The 13,175-nt window shown below is 35.9% G+C and overlaps 1 protein-coding gene across 1 annotated transcript in view; it reads right to left on the bottom strand.

Moving 5' to 3' along the window:
• CTNNA3 (catenin alpha 3) overlaps window positions 1–13,175 on the bottom strand; it is a 1,506,614-nt gene that overhangs the window by 248,592 nt on the left and 1,244,847 nt on the right. The window lies entirely within an intron of this gene.

Below are 13,175 nucleotides of genomic sequence, written 5' to 3'. Positions count from 1 at the left end.
TGTGAAAATAGACCAAAGAGATTTGAAGATACTGGCCTTGAAGATTGGAGTGATATGGCCACAAACCAAGAAATGCCAGAAGTCACCAAAAACTGAAAAAGGCAAGGAATTGAATCTTCTCTAGAACCTCTGGAGGGAGCACAGCCCTGTGGAAACCTTGATTTTGGCCCAAACTATTTCAAACTTTTGGCCTCCATAACTGAAAGATTGCTTCTGTTTTATTAAGTCACTAGGTTCCTGGTAATTTGTTACAGTAACCATAGGAAACTAATACAATACTTCTATGAACAGAGTGCCAAAATCCATTACATAAAACTGAAAAATCAAAAAAAGAAATGGACAACAATAGTTGGAGACTACAAAACATCACTTTTGATAATGGATACAACAACTAGACAGGAAGATCAACATGGAAATAGAGGATGTGAACGTAACTATAAACAACTTAGAACTAAGAGATATCTGTAGACCAGTCCAGCTAATAAGTGCAGAATATACATTCTTCTCAAGTGCATATAGATCATTCTCCAGGATAAACCATATGTTAGGCAATAAAACAATCTCAATATATTTAGAGGATAGAAATCATATAAAGTTTCCTGACCACAGTGTAATGAAATTAGAAATAAATACAAGATGGAAACTTGGAAAATTCACTAAGATTGGAAATGAAACAACATACTCCTAAATAGTCAACGAGTCAAAGAAGAAATTACAAAGGAAATTAGAAAATAATCTTAGGTCAATGAAAATGAAGACACAACATGTAAAAACTTGTGGGATGCAGTTAAAGCAGTACCGAGGAGGAAATGTATAGCTGCAGAAGCCTGCATTAAAAAATAGAAGACTTATCCCAAATCAGTAACCTAATATTTCAGCTTAAGAGACTAGAAAAAGGTAAAACTAAACCCAAAGAAGGGAAAAGAGGAGATAATAAGGTTAGAGATGACACAAATGAATTAGAGAGTAGAAAAACAATAGAGAAAATCAACAAAACTAAAAGTTGGTTCTTGGAAAAGATCAACAAAATGAACAAACCTTTAACCAGGCTGACAAAGAAAAAGAAAGAGAAAACTCAAATTACTAAATAGGGAAGGAAAAAGGGGACAACGTTATTGATCTTACAGAAATAAAAATGATTATTAAAGAATACTACGAACAATTTTATGCCAGAAAATTAGAAACTTAGATGAAACATACAAATTGCTACTAAGACAAAACATACCAAACTGACTCAAGAAGAAATAGAAAACGTGAATAGACCTTTAACAAGTAGAGATTGAGTTAGTAATCAAAAATCTTCTCACAAAGAAATGTCTAAGACTAGAGGAATTCATGGATGAATTCTACCAAATGTTTAAAGAATAATTAATACCAATTCTTCACAAACTACTTCAAAAAATAAAAGAAGGGGAAACACTTTCCGTCTTGTTCTGTAAGGCCAGTATTACCCTAAAGCAGAAAAAGACATCCCCCCCCAAAAAATAGAGAACAATAACTCTTATGAATATATACAACAAAATCCTGAACGAAATACTAGTAGACTACATTTAGTAACATTAAAAAAAATATACACCGTGGCCAAGTGGGATTTATTCTAGGAATGCAAGACTGGTTCAATATTAATCTATATAATACACCATATTAATGAATAAAGTAAAGACACACACACACATATGATCATCTCAATAGATGCAGAAAAAGCATTTGACAAAATTGAAGACCATTTTACAATTAAAACACTCAAAAAAATAGGAATAGAATTAAACTTCCTCAACCTGATAAAGAACATCTATGAAAAATCCACCACTAGCATCATATTTAATGTTGAAAGTCTCAAATGTTTCCCCTAAGATCCTAGAACAAGACAAGAATATCCACTCTCACCAATTCTATTGAACATTGTCCTAGAGGTTCTAGTCAAAGCAGTTCAACAAAAAAAAAAAAAAGAAAGAAAAGAAAAGAAAGATATCTAGATTGGAAAGGAAGAAGTAAAATTATCTCTATTTGCAGATGTCATAATCTTGTATATTGAAAATCCTAAGGAATACACACAGACACAATTAGAGCTAATAAACAAGTACAGCAAGGTTGCAGGATACAAGATCAATATACATCACCAATTTTATTTCTATACAGTCAATGAATAATCTGAAATGAAATTAGGAAGCATTTCTATTTCCAATAATACCAAAAAGAATAAAATGTTTATGACTAAATTCAACAAAATAACTATAAGAGCTATACACCAAAAACTACTGAACATTGAAAGAAATTTAAAAAGAGCTAAATAAATGGAAAAACATCCCATAGTCATGGATTGGAAGACTTAACATTGCTCAGATGGCAATACTCTCCAAATTGTTATACAGATTGAATGTAATTCTTATCAATATTTCAGTTACCTTTTTTACAGACCTTGACAAATTCATCTTAAAATTCATATAGAAATGCAACAGACTCAGAATTGCCAAAATAATCTTGAAAAAGAACAAAGTTGCAGGACTTACAAGTCATGATTTCAAAACTTACTACAGAACTATGGTAATCAGTACATTGTGGTGCAGGCATAAAGATAGACTGTGTGTGTGTGTGTGTGTGTGTGTGTGTATTTCTCTTAGGGGAATAGAATTGAGAGTTCAGAAATAAACTTTTACATTTATAGTCAGTCGATTTTGAACAAATGTGAGAAGACAATTCAATGAGGAAAGAATAGTTTTTTTCAAAAGTTTTACTTGGACAAGCAGTGTTTTTCCTTTTAGTCACTCTTTTCATAAACATCTAATTTAGTCAATATCCCCTGGACATGACTCATAAGAAATCTTTGATGAGTCATTTTCCTGGTTATGCACACCCAGCACCTGAGCTGTTTCCCTTCTCCATCAGCAAATCTGAGTTCTAATCTATTCTTTCTTTCCTCATCTTGTATGATTGTTTTGTTTCTAATGTTATCTCTCTCATGATCTCCTTTCTACATCTTCTAATCCTGTAATCTCCTTCAGAAGATTTAGGAGGGCTCTGAGCAGGATAACATACTCAGGTAACTGGCCCATCAGCATCTCTCTGTAGTCCTGGAACAAGGAGAATTGAGTGAGGGAATCAAGTTAAACCTTCCCAGAGACCCTGCCTACCAGCTGGTAGGTTGTTACCAAAGGACAGGGGCCCGTCACTTTCAAAGTTGGGGAGTAAACAGCAATGACACCTAGCATAAGACCATCAAAAAGTCTACCCAAAAAGACCTCTGGCAATTGTATTCCTGAGGAATGTCATTCCCTCAGGAATGATAAATTTAGTCATTGATAAGTTTCCAATATTCACATTTATTCATATTATGTTGAAAGTAAGGGATAAGATTTCTAGATCACAGCAGAGTATTATACTTTTTGGGATAATGCAATGACAGCCAGATGGACAGGCCTGCACATACAAAAGGGGACTCTATCACTACAGAAGATTAACTCAGAGGTTATAAATCAGAGGGTTTTATATACATATGGTCCCACTCCCTTCCTAAGAAAGGGAGAAAAATATTTGCTTCCTACTATAAACAAACTCTCTTAGAGAAGTTCTAGGTCCTTGTGTTCTTACACTTTGGAATGGAAATAAATGTCTCCAGAGGAAAGATGAGACAACAGTCTGGGTTTACAACCTTTGAAAAGTTTCCAAGGTCCTGGGTTTCATCTCTCTTTGAAATGTAAACGCATACCTCAGGGAAGGTAAATCTCTCCAGATCGTCTCTTACCGTTTTATCATCCCTTAACTTCCAAAGATTATCTTTTAACCGAATTAGCAAGTTTTTTTGTTCAGACAACCCAAACTATGCATAAACATGATCACATATTCTCTACATCTGCACAGTTATACCTCCTCCATCACCAGCAGTCTTTGCTGTGCCACCCTGCCCAAGCATTGGCCTTGCCTCATATTTGTATTTCAATGTGAGCTGTATGACTTTTTTTTCACTCCTATGACACCCATGCATTTCTCTATTACTGCTTTAGGGTAGATGCTCAGATTTTGAGATATTAGTACATGCTTTCCTAATCTTGGATCTGTGCCCCATTTTCTGCGTACTGATTGGGGGACAGACTATACATAATGTCTATTACTATGCATAAAGTCCCCAGAGTTGTCAAGTTCTGAGATGGCTCTTCCTTGCAGCCAGCTCCCATGGATGGGTGGGGCTTCATTTTGAGGCGGTTTGAGGCACCTTTCCTTTCTCCAGGTTCATTTTGAACATCGAAATATCCAATCATTTTTGAGGTCTGAAGCACTTCATAATTCCACCAGGAATCCCATTTACCACCACTTGACCATCAAGAAACTATCGCTTCATTCCGAAATCCTTCCAAGCAGCATACAATTAAGTCCCTTAGTAAATTAAAGGCATCTTCCCTTAGCTTTTTGTTTAATTAATATTACATTCTTCCAAACTCTGCCAGCTAAATACCTCTAACGACATCAGGATTTTTGAGAGTGTTCCATTTTTTAGTAATATCTCTACCACTGCCAACAGAACTACACTCTCTACATATGTGCATACACATATACTCTCAGTAATTAAATATCGCCTATGGATTGACTGCATATAAAAAACAGCTTACAATGAGGAAAAGAGTTTCATGCCATATTTACGCATCCAGCAAATATTTGGTGCTACAGACTAGAAACAACCTCGAGAAAGATCATCCCAGAGTTTTACCCTGTGTTTTTGATATCCTACTAATTTTAAGTTGATAAGAAACCTTGAAGCTGATAAGTGAACTCCACAAATTCATAATACTCTCAGTAGTTTTACAGAACAAGCAAACATGAGTACAATGATCACAGGCAAATAAATTAAAAGCTCCTTTTTCCCAGTACCTTAAAAATAAACACTTAAATGTTTAACATGAGCAACAAAAACCCTGGATGATCTGACCCTTGCCTTCATTTCTAGCTTCACTTACCTTTGTTTTTTAAACTCCAGCCAAACTAGCCTGCCTTTATTTCTTCAAGCGTACTACTTTCTCCCATCTTAGGGTTTTGCAATTTCTCTGCCCCTTGCCTGAAACATTTTTTACATCTCCCAGCTTGTATCAGTATGTTTCTTTGCATATGTGTTGTCTTAGAATTGTGTTTCATTAACTTTAAATGGCTAACTCTGATTGAAATTATTATACTGCTTGTGTGATTATTTGATTGATTGTATCTCTTCCTGTAGACATTAGTTTCCTGAGAACAGGGATCATCTGTCTTTTTGCCCCCTATTGCATCTCCAGTGTATAGCACAATGCCTTACAATGAGTAAATCCTCAATAATTAATAATCCTCAACAAAATAATAAATTTTTGTGAATAAAGTTGGAAAATAAAGCAGAAGATTTCCTTAAGAAAAATAAAGGTGAGTGTCTATTTACTGGCGGTAATGAAAGCCATGACCAAGCCATTATCAAGTCTATTGGGAGAAAATAGAGTGAGAAGAGGGTCTAGGAATAAACCGTGAGGAACTCGATATATAATGGTTGGGCAGAGAAGGATGCTGCTGCAAAGGATCCTGAGAAGTAGACAGAGTGGTTGGAAAAAGTGGTGTCGTGGAAACTAGGGAAGAGTCTATTTCAAGAGGAATGGAGTGGCTATGGAAAGATCAAATAGGGCAAATAGTGAAAAATATCCATTAGATTTGGCAAGGAGATCACTAGTGGCCATAGTGAAAGTTAGTATGATGGCTTCCTGAGAATGGAAGTCATATCACATCAACAAACCTCAGGGCCAGTGCTGAACTACCCAATCTGAAGGAATTATTATCTCGGAAATTGTCCCTAAAAGTAATGCTGTATTGTCTAAAATCAGACATGAATCTGATACAGGCTTTTCAATGTAACTACATATTAGTAATTAATTCATTATCCTTATTCCTTAATGTTCTGCTTCATTTATCTCAGTATGAAAGCACAATTCACAGCAGATTTCTTTCCAAAAAGCACGGCAACATATACTGGGCTACCCTCTATTTGCTAATAATCCATCTCATAGCTCTTGTGGCTGAATAATATTCATTGAAATCAATAAGAATTATGGGCACAGAAGTGCTGCAAGGCTGAGTCTTTAATACTCAAGAATATATTGTCCATATACAGCCAAATAGCACTTGGATAGTCTGTGAATATAATTATAATAAAACCCATTATGTCTTTTCTTTCAGAGAGAAAGAAAAAAATGATGTAAATTTAAATATGACATATTCTGGAAACAGTGTGCTTATGGAACAGCCAGAGGGATTTTCAAAACTTGATAATCTAAAGGCAGACAACTGTTTTAACATAGGAGCAATATATTAAGGAGCCATAGTATTGGACTACAGGAATGACCTCGGAGATACTTTTTTAAATAGCACAATTAATATTTTTCTTAGTAAAACATTTCAATAAGATATTTATGACTAAACTTCTCACTAAACATTTGATGTGCCAAAATGGATAGATTTAAAACATAAACCAACTTACTATTGAATGGAATTTACATGTGCCAAGAATTTGAAACAGATATATGAAAAAGGACAATACCCACTGTTTCTTTTCTCAGATTTACAGTGTACACACATCCTATTCTCTGTCCTTCCACAATGGTCCATGTGACAGGGCTCTGCAGAGCACTTCATTATTCACCAACTACAGCCTGTTTATGTTAGAACAGCCCTGGGAGGGCCAGGTTAAATAAATTTATGTTGAAAATCAGGCTCTGTTCTTCCTTTTCCCCACCACTGAGGTGAAGAGAATTCCTGAATATATTTTATATGTTATTCAAATGACTCAAAGGAATGCACTTTGTTCTATGAGCAAAATTAATTTAATTTCTGTATGAAATACAGCCCAAGACCTCTCTCTTAATGGTGTGTCTGCACGCACACTTTAAAAATGACATTAAATCATTTAGGTAGACTCCTATGTATAAATGTTTAGTTTAGATGGAACATCTCTAACAAAACTAAAAGCTTTATCATATTGGCCACTGATAAATGGAGCCTATAGATTTCACTGCAACTAGATGTCACTGAGAATTAGAGAACAGATCAAAAGCTTCCCTGTATCATTTTTTTCAGATGACCCTTTATTTCTTCTATAGATAACACTGCTGAAAAGAGGTTCATTAAGACTTTTCCATCAATCAGAAATATCTAAAATGCAATCTTTGAGCTGCTATGTCATATACCACCAGTGGCAAAAAAAAAAAAAAAAAAAAAGGAAGAGAAGAAAAAGAGAAAAAGGCCATATTTACCTTTAGCTAAGATTGTGAGTACTCTCTGATATCACTGATCATGTAAATAATGTTATTAAGAAGAACATGACTGCAGATGAATTCATTTGTATTGTCATGACCAAATCATTTTGGCAGATGTGTGTACAACCTTGCCGCTGTTATCAATATAGTACATTTATTCAACGCCAATAATATACCAGGTGCTGCAGAGAAGCAAACCAGATGGTCCGAGAGTTACCACGTGGAAGAGTAAACCTGGGCGTGTCTTTGAACGCATTTCATTTAAATCTTTCCCACTTTGCCATAGAAAACTGTCGACTGGAGTAAGTCGCTATGCTGTCTAAGGCAGAGTGAAATTAATGGAACATTATCAATATCTCCTCTAATTTTTATTGCCTGTGCTGCCTTAGGCAAAATATCTATTTTTTATAGTGAGATGAACATGCATACAGAGTGTTAACAGATTCTGAAAAAAGCAAAATCCTGCTGGGTGAACACATGTTAGTGATGGCCACAGTAACGAACTACAAATTAAGGTTTAAAGGCACTGTCATCAACGTGTAAAAATATCTATCTGTAACTATCACCTATCTTCATACACACACACACACACTTAGCCATAAGGCATCTTTAGCAAGAATATTTGTGATATTGGAAGCATTCTAAACGCTTCAAAGAAAGAAATTATTAAAATAAAATCATATAATTTCTATACAAAAGAATTCTATGTAATTGTTTTAAAAATGTCGTTGATCTTCAGGTTCTAAATTGGAAAGATATATGTAATATATTGTTAAATGACAAGAAGAAAGAATGAAAGAGAAGCGAAGAAAATGTGGAGCAGAGGTTAAAAATATAAAAGCCTATACAGGCCAGCCAGATAACATTAATGAGAGACGTAGGTGTCAAGCCCAGACTCCCTAGAAAACAGGGTTTGAGGCAAAGCTTAGATGCTAATACTTTATTGAGAGTTGCAATCCCAAAGCCAGCACAGGGGAAAGAGAGGCATGGGAAGCTGGGCAAAGTCCAGGTGGTGTTATACCAAGCTGGCCATGGCTTCATGAAAAGACTCGGTTGGTTGCTTAGTCAAAGAAAACACCTCCAGGGCAGCCATACAGAACTTCTATGCCTCTGTACATCAGAGGAAGGAAAGGAGAGGGATTTATTTGCTAACTCCCTGAGATCTCCTACCTCTCACTGATTTCTATTTACATTAACTATAGGCATTAATTCCTTTGCTTCCAGCTTGCATCACCTGGCTCCTTGGGTGGCTTCTGAGGAAACCATATCCCATGCCCTTTTGAGGGACACTTTATATGAGTCTAGAAGTAGTGAGAGGAGCCAGAGCCTTTTCATGTCTGATTAGGTTAAGCAGGATGGCCAGAATTGTTGTGGCTCCTGCGAGGCAGGAAGCAGCAATGCAGGCCACACCAGAGCCCATAATGCATTCCACAGGCAGCCAAGACTCACAGTGGTATTAGAAGTTGAGGTAGATTCAGATGCAGTGGTGGCAACAGCAACCAGGATCCTCCAAGAGATGGTGACCGACAGCCCAGTAGACAGTGAAGCTGAGTGAACCAGAGCAGGCTCATAAATTGAACCTGGTATATTAGGCAGGACAAATTATAACTGATGTTCATCCCCAGTGATGGGAATATAATGAGAGTGGTAGAAACTGAGGAGAATGCAAGATGGTATGCTGCTACCCAACTCTATGAAACTGCTACCATGCAAGGATATGGGCCCAATGCACAAAATGCTACATTAATTTGTAATTTAAATAAATTTGTGGACAAGACACAAGATTTCTGTTCTCCCTGGAGTCCAGAAGCTCAATGACAGCCAGGAGGTATGGCCTTAAGAAAAAATACTTGAAAAATGTCACAAAGAATCTTAGTTACATCTGAGATCTAGGAATTAAGGAAACAAATGCAAGCCTAGTAATGACCTGCAGTTTTGTGGTTTGCTTTTCTCCTTAAAACAAACACCAACTTTTTGTAAGCCTCCTGACTTAAGGTAAAAGAAAAAGACGAATGTTTACCAACTTGAGAGGATGAAGATTTGGTTCTGAAACGACTGAACCAAAAGATGACCGAAAAAAGTAACTTATGAGGGAACTATACGAGGAAAATAACTCTAAGGAGGCAAAAGTGAATAAAAAGTGTTAGTACGAGTTTTTTTGTTTGTTTGTTTGTTTTGTAGGAGGATAAAAATAGAGTTGAGAATAAAGTCTCCATCTTTGGAATTCCTTAGATCTGGGATAGTGGTGTCTCTAATTCCTAAGCCTTTCTGAGGACTGGGAAAGCAAATTTTACTAGCTCCTTGTTTGCTTCCCTCTTTAAAGATAATTAAATTTCAGTGTATTTCTCTCTACTTAGGGACTGCTCAACAATTTTTCAATATTCTGAATCTCTATTGGCATTTCTCACCTGAGACAACCTCTTTTCTTGAATTCTGTCCTCTTGTGTTTATTTAGTTATTTTTATCTGAGCATTCTTAGTGAGATCTGGAGAAAGAGCAAAGTGTAATCTGTGTACAATCCATCATCTATAACTAGAAGCAGGATAATCCCTATTTTATGCAAAGTTTTTCATGGAAGATTATAAGAGGGATGACTACCTGACTTATTTAGTGAATCAGTATAACTTGGGTAGCAAAACCAGACAAGGAGAGAATAAGAAAACAAAATCAGAAATGAATATCACTTATGCATACAGCAAAAATATTAAATAAAACACTACCAGCAAATCGAATCTGCCATAGTATCAATATAATACTCATAGGAATATTAGACTGTTCAACATCAGATTATCTATCAAAAATCTACCATATTCATATATTAAAGAAAAATCTATCTTCTCAATAGTATTCAATAAAATTCAACATTCACTAATAATAAAATGACTTAGCAAATGGGGAATGGAAGGAAACCTGCTTAATTTAATAAAAATTATCCACCTAAAAACTTACAGCAAATATACATATAGAGAGTATATATACATTCCAAAAATTGTATGAAGTCTTCAATCCCATGCCTATTGCACTATCTTCATTACTTTAGTGAGAACAAGTAATATTGCTGGGTCTTTTTCTTCCTTTCGAAGATTTTGAAGAAATGTATTTTCATTCAACTGGGCTTCCAGATAATTAAGATGATAGAGACCAGTTCTTCAACTGCTCTAGGAATAAGTGTTAGTAGCCAGCACTTGAAGATCAAATCTTCCTTTCACCCTGACCAAAACAAGATTTCCCTTCTTTGCTGAAGGGCTGTTTCCATCATGTGAGTAATGCTCCTTGTTGCTAACATGACTTCCTACTTTGTTTTCCAGCCTGAATTTCAAAGTTGGCACCATATCCTTGGCTTTCCTCCTCTGAGTCTGAATTCAAAGGTGATCCTAGCTGCTCTTATCAAATCATTTAGCAGGAAGCTAGTGGAAGCAGCACTGGTTTCAAATAAAAATTTCAAAGATTGATTGTATTAAAAATACTATAACGTAACATATTAAATTGTTTTTAAATTTAATCTAATATCCAGAAATGCTAACTACCCAAATGAATGTATCTCCCTTCTGGTAGCTGACTATATTGTTTTTTTATTCTATCCACACAAAAAGAGTCGATTTTTGTAGACTGAAGAATCCATTTTTGTAGACATTAACATGTCCTTACACTAATAAACATGTTAATGCATCCAAAGAAAAATCTCAGTGCTATGTATCCTCTCATACTGACATTTCAAGATTGAAAAGCTATCACCACATACTATCTCACTGTACTTGAATCACTTTCCTTTTTAGCTAAATACTCATGGGCCCCAAACGAACAGAAAGTAGGACTGAGAAAAAAACACATTATCTACTTCTTTTAAACTCCTTTCTGTCATATGATCTAGCCATTCCACTTCTGGGTATATATCCAAAAGAATTGAAATCTGGATATCAAAAAGATATCTGCAGTCCTATGTCTATTGCAGCATTATTCACAATAGTCAAGATATGAAAACACCCTAAATGTCTATGAGTGGATGAATGGATAAAGAAAATGTCACATATACAAATAATGTAATATTATTCAGCCTTAAAAAAGAAGGAAATGGCTGGTCCAAGTGCAGTGGTATTTACAATTAATTGATCACAGCTAGTTACAGATTTCTTTGTTCCTTTTCCACTCCCTGTACTTCACTTGACTAGCCTTAAAAAAATTTTTTTTAAAAAGAAGGAAAACTTGCCATACGCAACAACATGGATGAACCTGGAGGACATTATGATAAGCGAAATAAGCCAGTCATGGAAGGACAAATACCGCATTATTTGACTTATATGAGGTGGCTAAAATAGTCAAACTCATAGAAGCAGAGAGTAGAATGGTGGTTGCCAGGAACTGAAGGGAGGGGGAAATGAAGAGATGTTGTTCAACTGGTATAGAGTTTCAGTTATTTGAGATGAATAAGTTCTGGAGATCTGCTATAAAACACAGTGCCTATAGTTAACAATACTGGATTGTACACTTAAAAATCTTTTAAGAGGGTAGAGTGCATATTAATTGTTATTGTCAAAATAAAATTAAAAAAAAATCTCCTGTCTACAAATTTTAAATGACCAAGACCCACTCAGAAGCACCTGTACCCACATACACACACATTTACCTTGTCTCAGAGAGAGTCAGACCAGGGTTGAGTTTCCAAGCAATAGACTGAAGGTGGTTTCAAGGGAGAAGAGAAGATATTATAGGGGCAGGTTTAAGAATCAATGGGTCGGGGCCGGCCCGGTGGCACAAGCGGTTAAGTGCGCGCGCTCCGCTGCGGCGGCCCGGGGTTCGCTGGTTCGGATCCCGGGCGCGCACCGACGCACTGCTTGGCAAGCCATGCTGTGGCGGTGTCCCATATAAAATGGAGGAAGATGGGCACAGACGTTAGCCCACGGCCGTCTTCCTCAGCAAAAAAAGAGGAGGATTGGCGGATGTTAGCACAGGGCTGATCTCCTCACAAAAAAAAAAAAAAAAAAAAAGAATCAATGGGTCAATGCTTCACCTCAAATCCAGTGGGGATGGGCAGAAAGGCAAGAATACAATCAGAAGCAGAGGGACCTGTAACCAAGGTCTATAGAATGAAGTGAACAGTTTCTGAAGCATGAACAAAAGTAAAATAACCTGGAGTGATTATCTGACCACCAGTTCTTACAAGGGTATTAAAAGTTTTGAGAGAGGAATGGACCTATTAAATGTGCTAAAACAGTTTGAATAAATACTAGCAATTTTGGAATGATGACAAGCTCTATGATGTAGTTCAGGATAAAATATGGATAAGAGTGTCACACTGACTGGACTTCTCTTCAGAATTGCATTGCAAATGTGTCCAGTAAAATTTTCTTGATGTAATTTTTAATCTATGACCATTGGCAGTCCTTTTATATTTCTGTTCAATCCTTCTATTTCTGAAATATGCATACAAATCACATCCCTGTGGTTACAGTATTTTACTGAAATCTTGTTGTATTAAACATTACTCAGCATATAAAATCTAACTTAATAGCTGAGGCTCAGGCAGTATTTTGCTATAAGGCAAAATTGCTTTTGGTTGCAGTTTGTAGAAAACATTTCATCTATAATGATTAAAAAATCCAAATCACCCAGTCTTCTTCTTCACTCCAGCATTTAGGTTAGAATGTTTCTTATTATCTATTGTTACTGACATTTTGAAACCAGTGTTGCCAGCTCATATGACACCTTGAAACTCAGTTTCTTTAGCTCATTTGCTACACTGTCTGACTTCTAACATAGAACTTGTCACCTAGTATCTCTCCATCTTCAAAATCTTGAACCTTCTTAGGTGATATCAATCCCATTCTCATTAAACTATTAAACTTCCACATCATCCACATCAAAATCTCAATATCACATATTTCTCTATCTCATTTACTTCTCTAGCTTACTTCTGAC

This window comes from Diceros bicornis, chromosome 6, assembly GCF_020826845.1.
Source record: "Diceros bicornis minor isolate mBicDic1 chromosome 6, mDicBic1.mat.cur, whole genome shotgun sequence".
Classification (NCBI taxonomy): domain Eukaryota; kingdom Metazoa; phylum Chordata; class Mammalia; order Perissodactyla; family Rhinocerotidae; genus Diceros; species Diceros bicornis.
The sequence above is the reverse complement of the archived record's forward strand: the minus strand, read 5'-3'. Positions and strand labels throughout refer to the sequence as shown.